The 17880-nt window shown below is 42.1% G+C and overlaps 1 protein-coding gene across 1 annotated transcript in view; it reads left to right on the top strand.

The window, feature by feature from the left end:
* Positions 1 to 154: 154 nt before the first annotated feature.
* Positions 155 to 17880, top strand: part of LOC311247012 (cathepsin B-like) — a 50791-nt gene continuing 33065 nt past the window's right edge. Inside the window, exon 1 of the mRNA XM_084337291.1 lies at positions 155 to 289. The gene's annotated coding sequence lies outside the window, so the exon portion shown is untranslated. The remainder of the gene's footprint in view (positions 290 to 17880) is intronic.

Below are 17880 nucleotides of genomic sequence, written 5' to 3'. Positions count from 1 at the left end.
GATAACCTGTCGCATTAGCCAAGCCAGGTATTGTATTGCTTAAATTATCTAACAAATTGGGTTACAACAAGTATCAATTTAGGAAAGTTGCAACATTGCACACTGAGACCGTTTGTGTCACGTGAGTGTCAACGGCGCATAAAGCACGTGACCAGGTCACATGGTTTCCAGTGAATAAAAGACAGAGAGAAACAGTTGAAATTATTTACCTTTCATCCGGCGGCTGTGAGGTGGTTCAACTGAAGTGGTTTCATCGCGTTTAGCCTACAGCACCCGAGCAAAGCTACAGGTAATGATTGGGTTATTAGTTACAATCTGTCACGAAGCTCCAAATTATTCAACAGCTTCACTTGTTTACAAATTGTTAGGTGGTGCTTGTTTTATATCACTTGAGTGTTACGCTATGGTATTACCGTAGTCTGTGATTTCAAAAATGCATACAGGACCCGTAAAACATGACGGGGACATTATCTATAAAATATTTCACTGAGCATCTGTTTATTGCCGCAATTTCACATTGTTGTTATTTGGGCGTGATTTGGTGTGGCCTACTTTTTCCGCAGATGGGTGGTAAACAGTTGGCAACAGATGAAAGAGATTTGTATTTTAACGTCTTCAGACACTGAACTCCGTTAATTCCACCTTCACTTAATTTCATATTCAGGACTTAATGTCCTGGTACATGACAGACATGATGTAGCACAATGACGCAGCAAGAGGCGTCAAGTTACAGATTCAAAAGTGAAAGCTGGATATAAACAATCTGATCTTTTATGAGTCTCTTTTTACTCTTTAACTCGAGTGCAAAGTGGGAGATATAGCATTTTATTATTTTCTATGGTGTGTGTGTGTGTCTGTTTGACCTATCTCACAGTGGGAGCTCAGCTTACATGAGAAGAAAGTGAACCCTGGATGAACTGACCATATGTTTACTCAATTCTATTTCTACGGAACTGTCATTCTATATGGAAGGAAGCCATATTCTAAACTAACCTGTCACATTAACATACACTCTTGAGTTTGATTTGTAGATGGGAGAAAGGCTGACTGGAACCCAATGGAAGTATGCAGTGTAATAACAATGTAAATAAATCCTTTACAGCCACAAAACACAGCAAATACAATGAATATTGAGCTTTTCTCTAGTGCCAGTCTCTGTATCAAGAGCTCACCCAGTCTACTAGACTAGAGAATGAAAATGTGTCTGTTTATTTTCTTTTAGCTTTTGGTGGTTGGTGGGGCCCGCCATTTGTATACCCTTTGCCTTTGGATCACTGACTGGCCCTTTTTAATGTTCTCATCCAGAGCAATTTGGAGTGAAGTGCTACAGTAGAAGATTATCAGTGAATCCCATATTTGCAAGCAGCCAGTCTTGATGAACATAAACGACAGAGAGCCCAGAAAGACTCAAATCTGATGTCGGACGCAAGTGTACAGCCTGGAGCTGCTCCATTCATTGGCAATCATGAGATACTGGGTTTGTGGACTCATATGAACTATTGCCTCTAAATACGAATATGCGTTATGTCAGTGTAACAGGTACAACCTAGTACCTGCCACGAAACTTCGACCGCGCCTTGAGTGGGAGTCGAACCCCGGGCGTCCGCACGGGGGGAAGCAACACAAACCGCTGCGCCAAGAGAGGAACTCCTCCCTAAGCGCTCAGTTTGGATGCCTCTGGGGAGTGAGTTTCACTTCCTGGTACCGCTACCGTGCCTCAGCCACTTCTCAACGTCGGAAGTTCTTCGTGACTGGGCTTCGCGGTACCATCCGTTACATCAGGGTAGTGCTATCAGTTCAGAAAATCGACCCTGATGCCCAGGATACTTATAGTGTGACATTTTCACATCTGTATGCCATTGCCATCAAACTCCTCTTTCTTGTTTCTGGTTATAAGAGTTCTTGTTTCTGGTTATGGGAGACCTTGTTATTTATGCAGAGCTAACTCGGCATAGGAATAAGATATGTAAATTAGTGGTAAAACCATCATCATCACTGCTAGATTAACTGTGTGCTGTACAAGGGAAGTCCGTTTGCAGTAAAGTTGCGTCTCATTTCCCCTCTTTCACGTCAGGGCTGTTGATCCCACTTCATCAAAAGCGTCTTTGAGCATTTGGAAAAGCACTATATAAATCCGATGTATTATTATTATCATGTATCTAGAAAAACACTATCCTCACTGCAATCAGGCTTAAGATGCTGAACTGAGCCACAAGAGCTGAAGGAAAATGAGTGTCTGAATGTTACATTTCCCCTGACTTTCTAACTTTTTTTTAGTGTAGAACAGATGGTGTTGTAGAACAGAGGATATGGTGTTGAGTTGTGTAGAGCAAGGCAATGGTCCACTTCTCTAAAACTGAGACAATCCTCTTAAGTCAGCTGACAAAAAAAACAACACTAGATGTACATTTTGAAACAAAATATTTATCTTGACCCAAACTGGCTTTGCATGATTATTGTGTGAAATCTAAAATAAATAAATAAAAACGAGAGGTGGGGGGTGCATCTGGTTAATCAGAATAAGGAGTAGGAAGAAGTATAAATGTATTTAATCCTAGTATCCTACCCCTTCTCTACTACTTAGTAATTGTGAATAAATACACATTTTCTAAGTCACAATACATACATACACATACCTACACTTAAATGCACTATTCTCTATACATTTAAATATAGGCTATACCTATGTACATCGAGTGACCAAATTGCCAGTTCCCGGAACTATGAAACTATAGGCTGAAATGAACTTCTGTGTGGGCTCTTTCTTTTGTGTGTGTCACGAGTTCTGGCTGCTCTGGTATTGACTCAAATCAAAACAAAATGTTAGTTCAAAAGAACAATTGTTGTTTTCAGAAAATGCCAATTTTGGTATGGGGGGTATCAAAGATATTTCCAGTCTTGGAGCTGTTGGAGTCTCTATTGTGTGCCTTTCTGACTGTCATGAGTTATTACAGGTGCAGATTTCTGTCGTTAACGTTATGCAGCAACATGAAATTCCGCTAATCGAGGGCCCAACCTATGGAAAAACATTGTTTTGATTTTCACTCCTTTGGAATCACACAAATAGTTGTGTTTAATTTGAGGGAATCCTTGCAGCCATGTGTTCGTTACAAATGTGCTGTATGTCTTTTGACTGCAAAGTTGGACATGGAGGCAATAATTTTCATATGAACCAGTCTGCCTTTTCAAGACTATTGAAGACTGAGCAGATGCAATGTTGCTGGCCGAGCACCTCTGACCTCATGCTATTATTTTGAAGAAATCTACCTGTGTCACATAGGCATGTGCCGATATGACATTTTTCTTTTTTTTTATCTATTTTTTGTTCTCTTTTTTCTGTATTTTTGCTCTCATCCCAATTTAGTCGTTATGCCAATTCCCTTCCTGGTCGTTGCGCACATTGCCTCACTGTCGGCCTAGGGAGGGTGAAGACTACCACATGCCTCCTCCGATACATGTGGAGTCAGCCAGCTGCTTCTTTTCACCTGACAGCGAAGAGTCTCACTGGGGGAATGTAACGCATGCGGAGGTTCACACTATTTCCCCCCCGATCCCCTCCCTGCTGAACAGGCGCCCCGACCGACCAGTTCGACCGACCAGTAGGAACTGCAGTTTACAACGACCAGGACACACACATACCCCGCCGGCTTCCCACCCGCTAACACTGCCAATTGTGTTAGTAGGGACGACTGACCAAGCCGGAGGTACCGCTGACAGCTGGATTCGAACCCAGAGTCTCTGCGGTGGTAGGCGAGTGCATTATCCACTGCGCTACCCAGCCGCACCGATATGATTTTTATTTTTTTTTTAATCTTTTTCCCCCTCCTTTTTCCTCCGATTTTCTCCCATCCCAATGTTAGTCGTTATGCCAATTCCCAATCCCCTTCCTGGTCGCTGCGCACTTACCCCCCACAGTCGGTCTGGGAGAGTGGAGGCTATCACGTGCTTCCTCCGACACACGTCCAGCCAATCAACCGCTTCTTTTCACCTGGCAGCGCGGACTCTCACTGAGAGGGTGTAACGTGTGGAAGGATCACACTACCTACCCCCCTTAGATCCTATCCGCGCTGAGCAGGCGCCCCGACCGAACTGTAGGAGTCGCTGTTTACAACGACCCGGACCCACCCCGCCAGCTTTCCCACCCTCTAATACTGCCAATTGTATTAGTGTGAACGGCCAGCCAAGCTGGTGACACGCCGGGAGCTGGATTCGAACAGGCGAATCCACCGTCTCCGGCGTTGGTGACGAACGCAATCTCCGCTACGCCACCTGACCGCCCTCCGATAGGACATTTTGATGGTATGATAACCTTGGGCTAGGGCTGGCCGATATGGCCTAAAAATGTAATCTCAGATTTTTTCACACGCATCCGATTTACGATTTTTTTATCGATATGGTTCTTTTAAAAACTAGAAACGCCAAGGAAATTATTCAAATAAGCTTTGTTTTTATTTGACACAAAAAAATATCAAACCAAGATGAATTTCCCTATTGGGATTGAAGTGCAAACCTAACTTTCACCAATCTTCACTTAAAAAAACATTTGATTTGGAAATGGTAGCGTGTCCAGGCAAGAAACGCCAACGCTTATAGTAGAATACACGTAGCGCCCTATAACTCAGCGTTTCAGGAATTATCCCGGATCACTCCTAAATGAATGGATGGGTACCTCACATTTGAACCGGTACCTGTGAATCGATACCGGTACCCAACGGTACCTTTTTTAGGTACAGTCTCTAAAATTTTTATCTACCTACCTCAGTTGTAAAAAAAAAAATAATAATAATAAATCTATAATACTGTAAACTTAATTTATTATTACTTCATTATTATTTACATCTTACTGATGTAAAGCACTTTGAACTGCAATCCCCTGTATGAAAGGTGCTATACAAATAAAGTTATTATTTATTTAGAACAACATTCACACACACCTTTAAATAAATGTTATGTTTATTTAAAGAAATGTGTTTTACAAATTAACTAAAGGTACACATCTATATATTTAAATACAAAATAAATAAAGGTATTGTATTTTACAAAATAACAAGTATAAAACAAGGGTAAACAAACTACTCTAGCAGCAATTAACTATTCTGCTGATCAAAAAATACACATCTATATATTTAACAAATAAATGAAAGTATTTTACAACTGATTAAACAAACAAACAATCTAGCAGCAATGAACTACTCTGCTGCTGATTGAGTATTCTAGCAGTTTTTCAGAAAGATTAACATTACATGTTCACTCTCTAGTAAGAGCCGAGCCCACTCCACACTCACTGTCCCCTGCTTTGGAGAAGACCCGCTCTGCGGTGTGTGTGGCTTGTTTACCGACGTCACATCTGCTACTCTTCTGCACTGCTACTGCTTGCACTGTAGCCTAGGGAGCTAACGTTATGTCCGACGATTAGCTAACGTTAGCTTAATAATGTTAAATGGGTTACAATTATGTGGAACTATGGAAGGAGTAAGCCGACTGCTAAAAAGAAAACTCACGCGGCAGAGTGAGCACATAACAAAAGAAAGTTTCGAGAGGAGTGGAAGTTTGGAGATAGTGGTGTTTCAAGAGACTGGCTACAGTGTGATGCTGGGCTGTAGTGATCAGTTGTTCCGTGTGGCGCAAGTATGTCAAAAAGAAACAACCCGTTTGTCATCTGTAGTAAATAAATGAAGCTGGAATCCATTCGTGACCATGGACAGAGCCAGTGTCCCATTGGCTGCATGTCTGTCCCAGATTCAATCGGAGCCTCTCCTCTAAAGACACTCTGTGGCTAGATTTGATTTGATTTTATTAGGGATCCCCATTAGCTGGTGCGATAGCAACCAGCTAGTCTTCCTGGGGTCCACACACAAAAAAAACACACAAAAACAATCACTATTGCAAAAAACAAAATTATTAAAAGTCAGTACACACAATGCATAATGAACCTACTGTAACAATTAATATAGCTAAAATTACATTAGTGTAAAACAAAAACAAAAAATTACTTTACAGTGTTAAAAACAATTTAAAAACAATTTAAGATTCTTTTTAAAAGTGAATCTACTGTAAATGCAGCAGAGGTTCCGAGGCAGGCCATTCCACAGAGTTAATGCTCTAAAAATAAAAGATCTCCCCAGAGCGCTGGTTCTAGGACCTGGCAATTCAAGCTGCCCACTACTGGAACCTCTAGTGTAATGCTCGTGCACAGTATTACTAAAAACAATCTGATTATGTATAAAAACAGGAGTCTTACTGCTCATGACCAACTTGAACAGCACAAGTATATTAAAAGACAATCTATTTTCAACGTTAAGCCAAGAGAGGCGGGCATGCATACGGCTCACATTAGACCTTAGTGAGCAGCCCAGTACCAACCGTGCTGCCCTGTTCTGGACCACCTGGAGCTTCCTGAGGTCACCACTGGCAGCAGATGACCACATCGCAGAGCAATAGTCAAGATGACATAAAACTAAACTTTGCACTATCTGACTAGGCTAACAGCCATGTCAGAGCAGAGGTGGAAACTGAGCTACACTTTCTAACAACCTGCCCACTGTACCAAGATATCATAGACATATACAGCCCATGAATTGCAAACATCCAAAGAGAGTTTGAAAACATGTATTGTGCACGTGTCGTTGACGTTGGCGTGCGGTTTCGTTTTGCGGTAAACAAAACATGACGTCATCAGTTTTTTTTATTTGGATTTTTTGCATTACCGAAAATTGGCACCGTTGGATATCACGTGAATCGATACACGGTAGTACCGACGTGTTTCGGTTGGTACCCTTAAAAGTACCGAATTCGGTCCCCATCCCTACTCCTAAACTATACTTATATTCACCACGGGATAACGTGCCAACGTATGCATGAAAAAAATTATCTCTTTCTTGCATGTTCGACGGAAGAAAGTCACTGTCAAATGACTATAGTATTGTCTCCATAGCTGTAATATAGAATATAGATATAGCTCTCCAAACAGAGTGACGCACAGTGAAAATATGTTATGGAAACGTGGCACGTTAGCCACAAGGACCAACAAATAATGTGTTAATAGTGCAATAACTAGCTTTTTCCACCAAACTTCACTTAAAACAATTAAAAGGTGCCTCTTGATCATCAAACGAGAATGAATTTCCCTATTGGAATTAATAAAGTGCAAATCTAACTTTCACCAAACATCACTTTTTGTAAAATAAAAGGTGACAATTTTTTTTAAATTTTCTAAAAATCGTCCTAAATCATGAATTCGAATTAATCGCCCATCCCTACCTTGGGCAAAATCAGCTTTTCTGTAAGTGTTATTTATGAATGTGTGAAGACTGTGTATTACACACAGAGGGAACTGTCTGACCACCTTCAAACTAAGTACAGAATAAAAAATACTTCCAAATAAACTTTCATGAATATGTAGGCTACATGTCAAAAGGGCAATACGTTTTGTATATATATGATCTACTTGCACAGATGTATGTAGCCTAGTACTATTCTTACTGGATTAAATATACATTTAAACAATTAATCTTTTGAGGTGGATCAACATAATTCACCCACGGAACTGTGTTGGGGATAAGGGTTCCGCACGGACCATATTGTTTGTTACTTTCCTGTCTGCACTTTCCTGTCGGCAAACGAGCTCAACGTCAACAGTGTGTTGATCTTTAACACATTCGGGGCCATTGGGATGCGTCTAATAAATCTCTAGAGGACCGGCAAATGTAAACAGACGTGGGGCTGTTTGTAGAGCTAAATCTATACTTTATAGTATTGCTATCTGTCCATTCTCATTGTCAATTGAGTCCATAAACCGTCTCTTCAAAATGGCTTAAAGAAAAAAAGAATTCATCAATACGTTCTCATTTTATAGCGCCGTGAATATAAGCGTTATACGGGATTTGGTCTAGTATATTTTCTGGAAGGCTAGATAAAGGGCTAATAGCTGCTAACGTTATATCTAATGGCATTTCCGTTATACAGATGCTACAGTTAAAACTCAAACTGCATATGATCGGCACGATCCTCAAGCATGTATGCATGAAAGGGGGGGGGGGGGGGGGGACGTCGTTTCTTATTATTGATTACCAATAACCGTGTTCGTCTAACTAGCCACATAGGCCGATCGCCTTGATGGCTATCAAAACAATGCCCGATCGGGTTGTATTTTACGTGAAAAAGATCTTACCATAAGCCGGTTGGATCCCCCGAGCATTTCCCCGTTATCGATCGCCATCTGGTAGATCGATATGTCCATTGGCTGATGATAAATCCCCTTATTGCATAGTGAAATCCGCAATTCAAAACGTATCCCGTGCAACAGACAATAGCTATCGCTTCAGATGAGTAGAAAACTACATTAGAGATCCAAAAAAAAAAAAAGACAACTTCTGCCACAGGGAACACTCTATTATCGTGATAGCGCCCCTAAGAGGATCTGGCCGGTATTGCACGTTGGCGAATTCAAAGAGTAGGGTAAATCTGCAGTGCCGCTCGGCGACCTTGAATAGGTTATTAAAATGGAATAAAAGCAATAACAACTTGCCACGGATATATCCGTGCTTCTGTCCACAACGGGTGGAATCGAAACACGGAGATATACGTGGTTGGGCGGGATTGTGTTAATAAATGTTTAGCATCGTCTTTCGACCACTCGGCGAAGGGCTAACATTAGCTAACGTTATTACCCCGTGTACTGAGCATTATTTTCAGATAACGGCAAACCACGTCATGTATTATCCTTTAGTTAACTTGCTAGCCATGGTAACTCCCAGCTATTACAGCATTCCAGTTGACATTTCTGACAGGCATTTTCCGAAGTTCATAATTCGAAACGTAACTTATACCGTCGGCGCCTACCGTCTGAACGTAATTTTAGTGGTTTTGACACCGCAACGTTTTGAAACCGCGGTGAACCGGTAACCGGCCCATGTCTATACTATGCCTATACTTCCGGCTTCAACATGAACAGTCGCATGTCTCTGGGCTCCCAGCCACGACAACGTAAAAGAAGAATATTTATACTCCAACAGGGAACAAACCATTTATTTCTACATACCTTCGTTCCTGCGCAATCCCAGGCTAAACCCTGTCCCGTTTCAAAATAATCCAGTCTCGTTTCCTGGATCGCAAGATATTACGTGTTTTCTGTGCAGCATGCGCATTTTGTGCGGGTTGCTCGCCTGACACAGGTCTATATTATTTCCAGGTCAAAGGTAAACATGACCATACATAGAATGGTTCTATTCACAAAGCCACCATGAGGGGGGGGGACGACGACGACGACACAAAGACGTTACCTTTGTCAGCAGGTCCACCAAAACCCCGTCCACTCTTGCTCCGAAGTGTCTGAGTCAGAACAGGAACAATTTAGATAATAACGTTAGTTGGCTCTAGGCGCCATTGCCGAACGTTAGTTGGCTCTAGTCTGGTGATAACGTTACATCCAAACAGCCTGTTTGAAAATATTAGACTCCAACATAGTCTGGTGAAAACGCACCTTATGTTATGGATGGTAGGGCTGGGCGATATGGCCAAAAACGTTATCGCGATAAAATTATTTTCATATAACTCTATAATTATCGTCGATATAATGTCTGTCAAGTTTAATTAACTTCTTATGCCCGGAGCCGATGGACGGGCTATTAATAGACTTGTTTTGCTGCTGCGAATGTCTCGAGTTGATGTCATCAGTCCGCGCACGTTAGCAGTTAGCCAGAGCAAGCAGTGTATCCCATGACAATGTACTAAATGACCCTAAAATACTCCGTTTCGCCCCAATACATTGCAACGACGTCCACCGTATACCCCACACTACTATAACCGTGGCTATCAGAATTCACGCCACACACCCACTCGGCACGTAAACTATAAAATAGCGCCGTGCAAGCTAATTATCCTAGCCAGCCTTGTTTCCAATGCACTCAATATAACCCTAAAATACTCTGTTCCGCCCCAATACATTGCAACAACGTCCACCGTATACCCCACACTACTATAACCGTGCCCTCAGAATTCACGCCACACACCCACTCGGCACGTAAACTATAAAATAGCGCCGTGCAAGCTAATTATCCTAGCCAGCCTTGTTTACTACTTGAGTGCTACCTCTCTACCCAGAGGTGCAGCGCGGGTCTCCTTCCGCTATCGGCCATCTCCTTCACTGATTGGTTGTTAGTGCGTGTGCTCATATCCAAGCTTGGAAAATCGATATATTGAAACTTTGCGACCACGTTTCATGTTTATTTCGAGGAAATAATTTATCGCGATAGTTATCGTTATCGTTTTATCGCCCAGCCCTAATGGATGGATCGTCACCGTTTGTCCTCTTCATAATAATCTCCGATAGTTTGCTCTAACTCTAGTGGCTACTACTGTGGCCAGCAGTGAGTGAGCAACCCCCCCCCCCCCCCCCCCCCCCCCCAGTAAACTAGCCCAGTTCAGGCGATACTGCCACCTATCGGGATTCGATCGTCATTTCAATTTGAATTCACTCCGAGGTACCAGGATCACACAAGGTCCGGCTGACTGTTTAGTATAATAATAATTAAAAAAATAAAACTAGTATACTCGTTTTTGGAGGCGAACGTGTGGGAGCCAAAAACTAATATACTCGTTTTTGGCGTTCAATGAGTTAATGTATGAAGTGAATACTCTCTTTCAAAGTAAAGGGAAATTCACAATCTTTATGCAAAATACTTTAACTCATTCAGCGCCAATCACGAATAAAGTCAGGTTATAAAGCGAACTATTGGATATTATGATGAAGAAGACTAAACGGATTATGGATGATAAGGTGCGTTTCCACCAGACTATGATGTTGGACTATGTTGGACCAAGCACTACTGGTAAAATGTAAAACAACTATAACCAAATCGACTGATGAAGAAACCTATTCGGCTCCGTGATACGGCTTTGGGAAGAAACAAGGCCAAGTGTTTACCTTTGACCTGGAAATAATGTCTCAGGCGAGCAAAAAAACATGATTTACGCTTACCCGCAAAAAACGTTCTGTAACTCGCGTTCCAGGAAATCAGCTTGGATTTGAGTGAAACAAGGCAATGTTTATATTGGAATTGTGAACGAACGAAGGTATGTAGAAACTAGGGATGCCCCGATCGATCGGCCGATATTCAGTATAAATATGAGATTGTGAATTCCGATAATGCTTTATTTTCGCCGATCGTGAAAACCGATCGAAGACGCATGCGAAAAACATGATCCAATTCTCAGCGGAGTTCTCACTCGCTGACTTCTCTCTCAGGCACACAGCTGCTGCAGCGCACTGGCCCTCCCCCTCCCAGACCCATGTCAACAAGCTCCGGCAATAGTCTAGTGCATGAGACCTCCGTGAGCTAACGTTAGCTACCTAGCTAACGTTAATGTTTAAACAAAACTACACAGTCAACTATTCACTTTAGTTTAATACATGAGGTATTGCCTAACGTTATCTAGCTGGCTAGACGGGGTTCGTACGGGTGCTGGAAATCCTTGAAAATGCTTGTTTTTCAATGTGGTGTTTTCAAGGTTTGAAAAGTGCTTGAATTGTGTATAAAGTGCTGGAAAGTTATTGAAATTGTAATTGCACTGTATATACTTTCATAATAAATCGCTATCTGACTGAATAGTTAGGTTTTTACTAGATAAAGAAATACAATTTCAGAGATCGCCTTTCACGCTAAATGAAGGAGTCCTCTCTCGAGCGTCGCCACTCGCATGCCCGCCCCGCCAACGGCACCCCCCCGCCCCTCCTGAAAGCTTGCCTCCTGAAAGCTTGCTTTAATCCCAGTAACGTTAGCGAGCTAACCTTAGCAAGCTTCTTATTTAATTTAAGACGTTAGCAAGCTAGTGAGCTATCGTTGCCACAGACAGCTATGTTTATTGTTCATGTTGACAACGACAAGCGACACCGACCGTATATTAAGGTGAGTTAATAAATTCACTGCTCCGCTCTGATAAACTGACTCTTCGGTCAGAGCGTCCAGTGTGCACAACTTGAGTGCGCTTGCTCTGACACACTGAAAGCCAATTTACCTTCAAACAATGCCATTATGCATCGGAGCTGTGGTTTCGCTGTGATCAACATGGCTAACAAGCAAATCAATTATTTCTATTTTAAGGGATGTTCTGTAGGATATGTCGGCAACATAAGAAGCCAGGCAGCTACTAGGAGTAGCTGTTTGTGTGAAATAACAAGAGAGGAGGCTAGAACGTGCGTCAACTAACTGTGCATCTGTATTGCAACCAATAACATGGGCATCATATAGCTTACATCCTGGTCCCTGCTGGGACGTACCAACTGAACACCACTGTGGGGGGTTATATAAAAATCCTAGGTTGATTTTATTTTGTATACATTTTAAGGCTCAATGAGCTGATTGACTGCTTACCTCAAAGACTGTTCTCTTATTTTGCACATTTTCAGTAAATATTTGATTGAAATTGAAGTTTTATCTGGTGATTATTTGAGTGATTGTTTCATATTGGCTCAGCCAGGTTATATAGGATGCCAAGTCTGCATCATTTTGGTTTATTATTATTTTTTATCCACTTTTTCTCCTTAGGCCTAACAAAATAAATTGTTTGGTTCCTGTTGGATAGGGAATTTCTTTATTTAATTAAAATGTTCACGACAACATGGATGCATGTACTCTGCCAGCATGTTTAATATCCATAATACTAACGGTTTGACTAAGATTTTTATGAAACTTTATTGTAAATTGTAAAAGTATTTTCCTTTTTACTTTTTTTTTTTAACTTTTTTTAAAATTTCTTTAACTCATAAAATAATTTGGGTCGCACCTAAATCGACAGGGTAGTTCGGCAACCGGAACCAAACATTTATTTTGATAAGCCTTATTTTTCTATTTTTCTCCCATCCCAATTTTGTATTTCCAATTCTCCCCTCCCCTGTCTTGAACGTTGCTCGACTATGCCCCCCACTGGTCGGTTGTAGGGAGGATAGAAGCCTTGCATCATGTGTCTCCTCCGGTACACGAGGAGGCAGCCTGTCTCATCTTTTCCCCTGCCAGTGCGGACTCTCAGTGGCGAGGTGTAACGCATGGGAGTAGGGCTGGGCGATATGACGATATTATATACATTTTTTAAACGTATCGTGGATATCGTGATGTTTTGCCCAAGAGGATTGTGTCGCGTCAATCTGGTCCACACGTTGAAACTTTTGAACAGCGCCGCCCCACACACACACTACTGCATCAAAGTTACTACTTATGATAACAAAGGCATTCGTTTTGTGGCATTAACGTTATATAGTTACACGTTCAATAACATCAGCGTATTTACATAGCAACGTCCGAGGTCGACCTAGATATAGCAAGCATTAGTCGTTCATATCTCAGCCCGTGCTGACTCAGTTGTGCCCATTCTGCGGTCTGTTAATAAAGTTTTCAATCAGACAGATGTATGGAAAGGCTTTTATTATAACATCCGTTGCAGTAAAATCATTATGCCTCCAGTCGTTTAGTCATCCTGCGGAGCTAAAAGCTAAACGTCGGCCGCGGGGAGCTACCGCTACCATTGTTGTTGTCATTGAGCTCTCCAATGGCGGAAGTAAAAAATTAATACGCGCTTGCCGATTGGTGCTAAGAACAGCAGGGCGGGTGCAAGCGGTGTGACGTAATTGGCAGACTCGACTGTCAATCAAAATGATTCTGTTTGCCGTCTGAATGAATGAAAACGTTATTAACAGATTGCAGCATGGGTACAATACAGTACAGCTCAATACAACAACAGTGGACTGGAGGATGCAGACCAGAGAAAGACTTTCGTCTTGTTTACATCAGGGTCCCCCATTTTCAATTCATCATATTTCATATCTAAATCATATAATATCTCATTGCTAAATATATGCAATATATAATCTAATAATCCAATAATCTAAATCTAATATATAATATAAAAATGCTAAATGCATGGGTATTTTATTTTGTCTTTAATGTTAGCTTGCAAACTCAAATACTGTCTTGGTAAGCCTCATAATGAATTGTTTGGGGAAAAAAAGAAAAACATTGTGATGCGTATCGTGTATCGCCGAAAGGTCAGAAAATATCGTGATATCATATTTAGGCCATATCGCCCAGCCCTACATGGGAGGCTCACACTACCCCCGCTACTTCCTGTCTCTGCTGTGCAGGCGTCCCCCAACCGACCTGTAGGAGTCGCTGTCCACAACGTCAAATCCCCACCCATCGACTTCCACCCTCTAACTCTGCCAATGAGTTAGTATGACGGCTGGCCCAAGCCGGAGGCAATGCTGACACCCGGATTCGAGACCGGAGTCTCTTGCATTGGTGACGAGCGCAATCGCCGCTGCGCCACCCAGCCGCCCTATCATTTTGGTTGTTTATAGCACAATAACATCGGATTTAATGTGATGGAAGAAGTAAAATTATCATTTTGAGTAAATATTTCATTTACCACAGCCGCATAAGATGCTGGAAAAGCTTGAAAATGCACCTTGAAAAAGCTTAAAGTGCTTGAATTTTGCTTTGGAAAAGGTGTAAGAACCCTGTACTGATAGCTCTTGATATCAACGTCTGATAACGTCTTATAAGTTTCAGTTCATAGGAAAATACTTTGACTTGACTATAATGGTCATAAGTAAATTAACTTAGATACTGTTATGCTTAACACGCAGTACTATCACTTTACTTAATTTCTAAGATTAGAATAGATAATTTAGACCGGACTTTGAGAATGCCTGGGACTGGGTGATGAAAGAAACAACCAGCAACAGAAAAATTGGCATACAATGGAGCTTGACAGAGCAGCTGGAAGATCTGGATTTCGCTGATGACCTGGCATTACTGGCTCACACACATCAACAGATGCAGGAAAAATCGGGGAAAACTGGAAGAAACTGCTGCTCTGCTCGGGCTCAAAATAAACTCATCCAAAACCAAAGTAATGCGTATCAACAGCAAGAACAACACACCCATAACCATGGAACAAAACCCATTAGAGGATGTAAACAGCTTCACTTACCTTGGAAGCATAATTTCTGTGGAAGGGGGTACGGAAGACGATGTCCAAGCCAGGATTGGAAAGGCAAGGACATCATTCAACATGCTAAACATTATCACTCAAGACCAAGCTACAGATCTTCAACTCAAACGTAAAGACCACTCTACTATATGGCTCAGAATCCTGGAAAACCACCACCACTATACTCAACAAGCTACAGACCTTCACCAACCGGTGCCTCAGACGCCTCCTGGGAATATACTGGCCCAACACCATCTCTAACGCCAACCTGTGGGAACTCACCAAACGGGACACGATAGAAATTCAAATCCGGAGGAGGAAGTGGAAGTGGATAGGTCACACACTCAGAAGAAAGAAATCAATCACAAAGCGGGCACTGACATGGAACCCACAGGGCAGGAGGAAGAGAGGCAGACCGAAAACCACCTGGAGAAGAACCACAGAACAGGAGATGAAGAAAGAAGGGCTGTCCTGGCAAGATCTGGAGCGGAGGGCACAAGACCGAAGAGGATGGAGGAGCTTCGTCGATGGCCTATGGAATTTAAAGGCCTAAGTAAGTAAGTTGAGAATGCCTGTGTTAGACCTACAGTATAATACTGCCAGCTGCTATAAGAAAACCAAAAACGACCAGTATCGGCCGATATGACTCATAGACTATCGGTGGCAAAAAACGTGATCGGGGCATCCCTAGTAGAATTTTTTTTTTTTTTTTTTTTTTTTTTATACATGTTGTACTACAAATAGTGTTTGTCAAATGAGCCATACTATTGTCTACATAGCATAATAGAATATACAATGGCTCCGCAAAGATCATGAAATATCGCGAAACGGTCACGAAAAGCTGGCCCAGAGACAGCAGGGATCATGGGGGTACACGCTGGCGCTGAATGAGTTAATGTAGCTATTAAAAAAAAAAAAAAAAAAAAAGGTAATTCGATACACCTAATACATTTGGATCATGTAATTTTAGGCAAACCTCAAGGCATGGCCTCTTCATGACACTGTTTCTGAATATGTGTGTTGTACAAAATGTCCACACTTTTCACAGCGAAGGAAATACTTGCCAGTAGTGGATGCAAAGCTATTAGCTTACTTGCAGAGTCCAGCTGTCGGGAGTTTGCTCCCTGTCTAAAGCTTCCGGCTCCCTTGGAACCCGGGTAGAACTCTGACCACAGGACTCTGTAATTCTGCTAATTGGTTGCCTCGACTACAATAGTGTCAAGTAGTTCATACAACTTGATGCCCAAAAATCCAAACTATGCCTTTTAAGCTAAGGTTTAGAGAATGTCTTAACAAGATAAGTATTGCAGTTTGGTTTGTGTACTGTTACTGTATGACTAGCTAGCTGCTGAGCCTAAACCTCTTTGGTTCTGTTGTGCTCCCCGTAGAGAGGTCCTCCACTAGCCTGACTGGCGCAAGGAGTGTTTTGTTTGCTTGACTTGGCACACATACACATAGAGACGTGTGTGTGGGTTGTGAAGGTTGTTTGTTGTCACAGACAACATGCTGAATCGGTTGAATATACAAGTGGAGATAGCTGTGTTTACTTGTAGGCATAGCATTGAGATAATGGAGGCTTGAGTTGATGGGAATGTGCACAAGTGTCTCTTACCTTTTTGACCTAATTTCAACAATGGTGTAGGAGCCAAAGCTATATATTTAGGTTATTGTATTATATGAATGTTTATATGTTTATTTCTGTATAACCTTACATTGAAACGGCATTAGGAATATTGATTGGATTTAGATAAAGTCATTGAACCGTCTTATTTGTCATAATAGAACATTCTAGAACATTTGTGATGTCACAGTATGATGTCATAATCAAACATTAGAACATTTGTGATCATGATGTCATAACCAAACATTCTAGAACCTTTGTGATGTCACCGTATGATGTCATAACCAAACATTCTAGAACATTTGTGTATCTATATAGTCAACAATTCTCTACACTGCCGGAAATTCCAAAAAAGAAGAAGAAGAGCAGCAGAAGAAGGAGGTTGCGGTTCCGAGAGTGAGAAGGGAGGGTAAGTTATCGTATGCTGAGGCGGTTAGCAGGGTAGGACACAGGACAGGGAAGCCAAGAAAGGGTGCAGGGGGGTGGAGAAGGGCATTTAGCAGAGAGGGTAAGGGAGGAGAAATGAGGTATTGTGGCCTTCGTGGCAGGGGTAGTGACTGGTCTGGCAGAGGCTAAGGGTAAAACAGAGAGGGTGAAGATGATTGTTAGGATAGCGGTTCAACATTTGGGAATGGAAGGTCTGAAATGGGAGGAGGTGGTTAGGGAATTGGGTGTGGGGGCTGAGAGGGACCAAGCAGCCCAGAATAAGATTGCAGGGGGCAAGGAGGGTCCCGCGGAGGGGAGCTCAGACAGGAAGTAGCAGCATTAGCTGCACTCCCAATGGACAATGTAGGGGATGACGGGATCCAGTAGACTGCGGGAAAAGAAGAAGAAGAGCCCATCAAAAAAATTGCGGAGGGCAGTAATACGCCACGATGCGTCTACACTGCCGGAAAATCAAATGAGAAGAAGAAGAAGAAGAAGAAGAAGAAGAAGAAGAAGAAGAGCAGCCGTGTGCATCTTGAAACAGGACTGAACAGATACACTCAACAACATAGACTGAAGCCTGCATTTCTCAACCAAGGTGCCAAGCCTACCGTTTTGCTGTGGAAAGAGCCGGCAAGTTGATTTACGGCTTTCCAGTGTGGAGGAATTTTCATGCGTCGAGTCGGCGGTGATTTTGGAGACTGGGAAAATACAGTTTTCTTACCTTGTAGTAGTAACGTGAATATTTAGGAAAATAGCTTTAGGACCACTTCTGTAAAGAAAGACTTCGCTGTGGAAGAGAAATAAACCATTTGGATATCTTTGTTTTACACTGGAGCGGCTGTGGA

This window comes from Notolepis coatsorum, assembly GCF_963971535.1.
Source record: "Notolepis coatsorum genome assembly, chromosome: 20".
NCBI classification, from domain to species: domain Eukaryota; kingdom Metazoa; phylum Chordata; class Actinopteri; order Aulopiformes; family Paralepididae; genus Notolepis; species Notolepis coatsorum.
The sequence above is the reverse complement of the archived record's forward strand: the minus strand, read 5'-3'. Positions and strand labels throughout refer to the sequence as shown.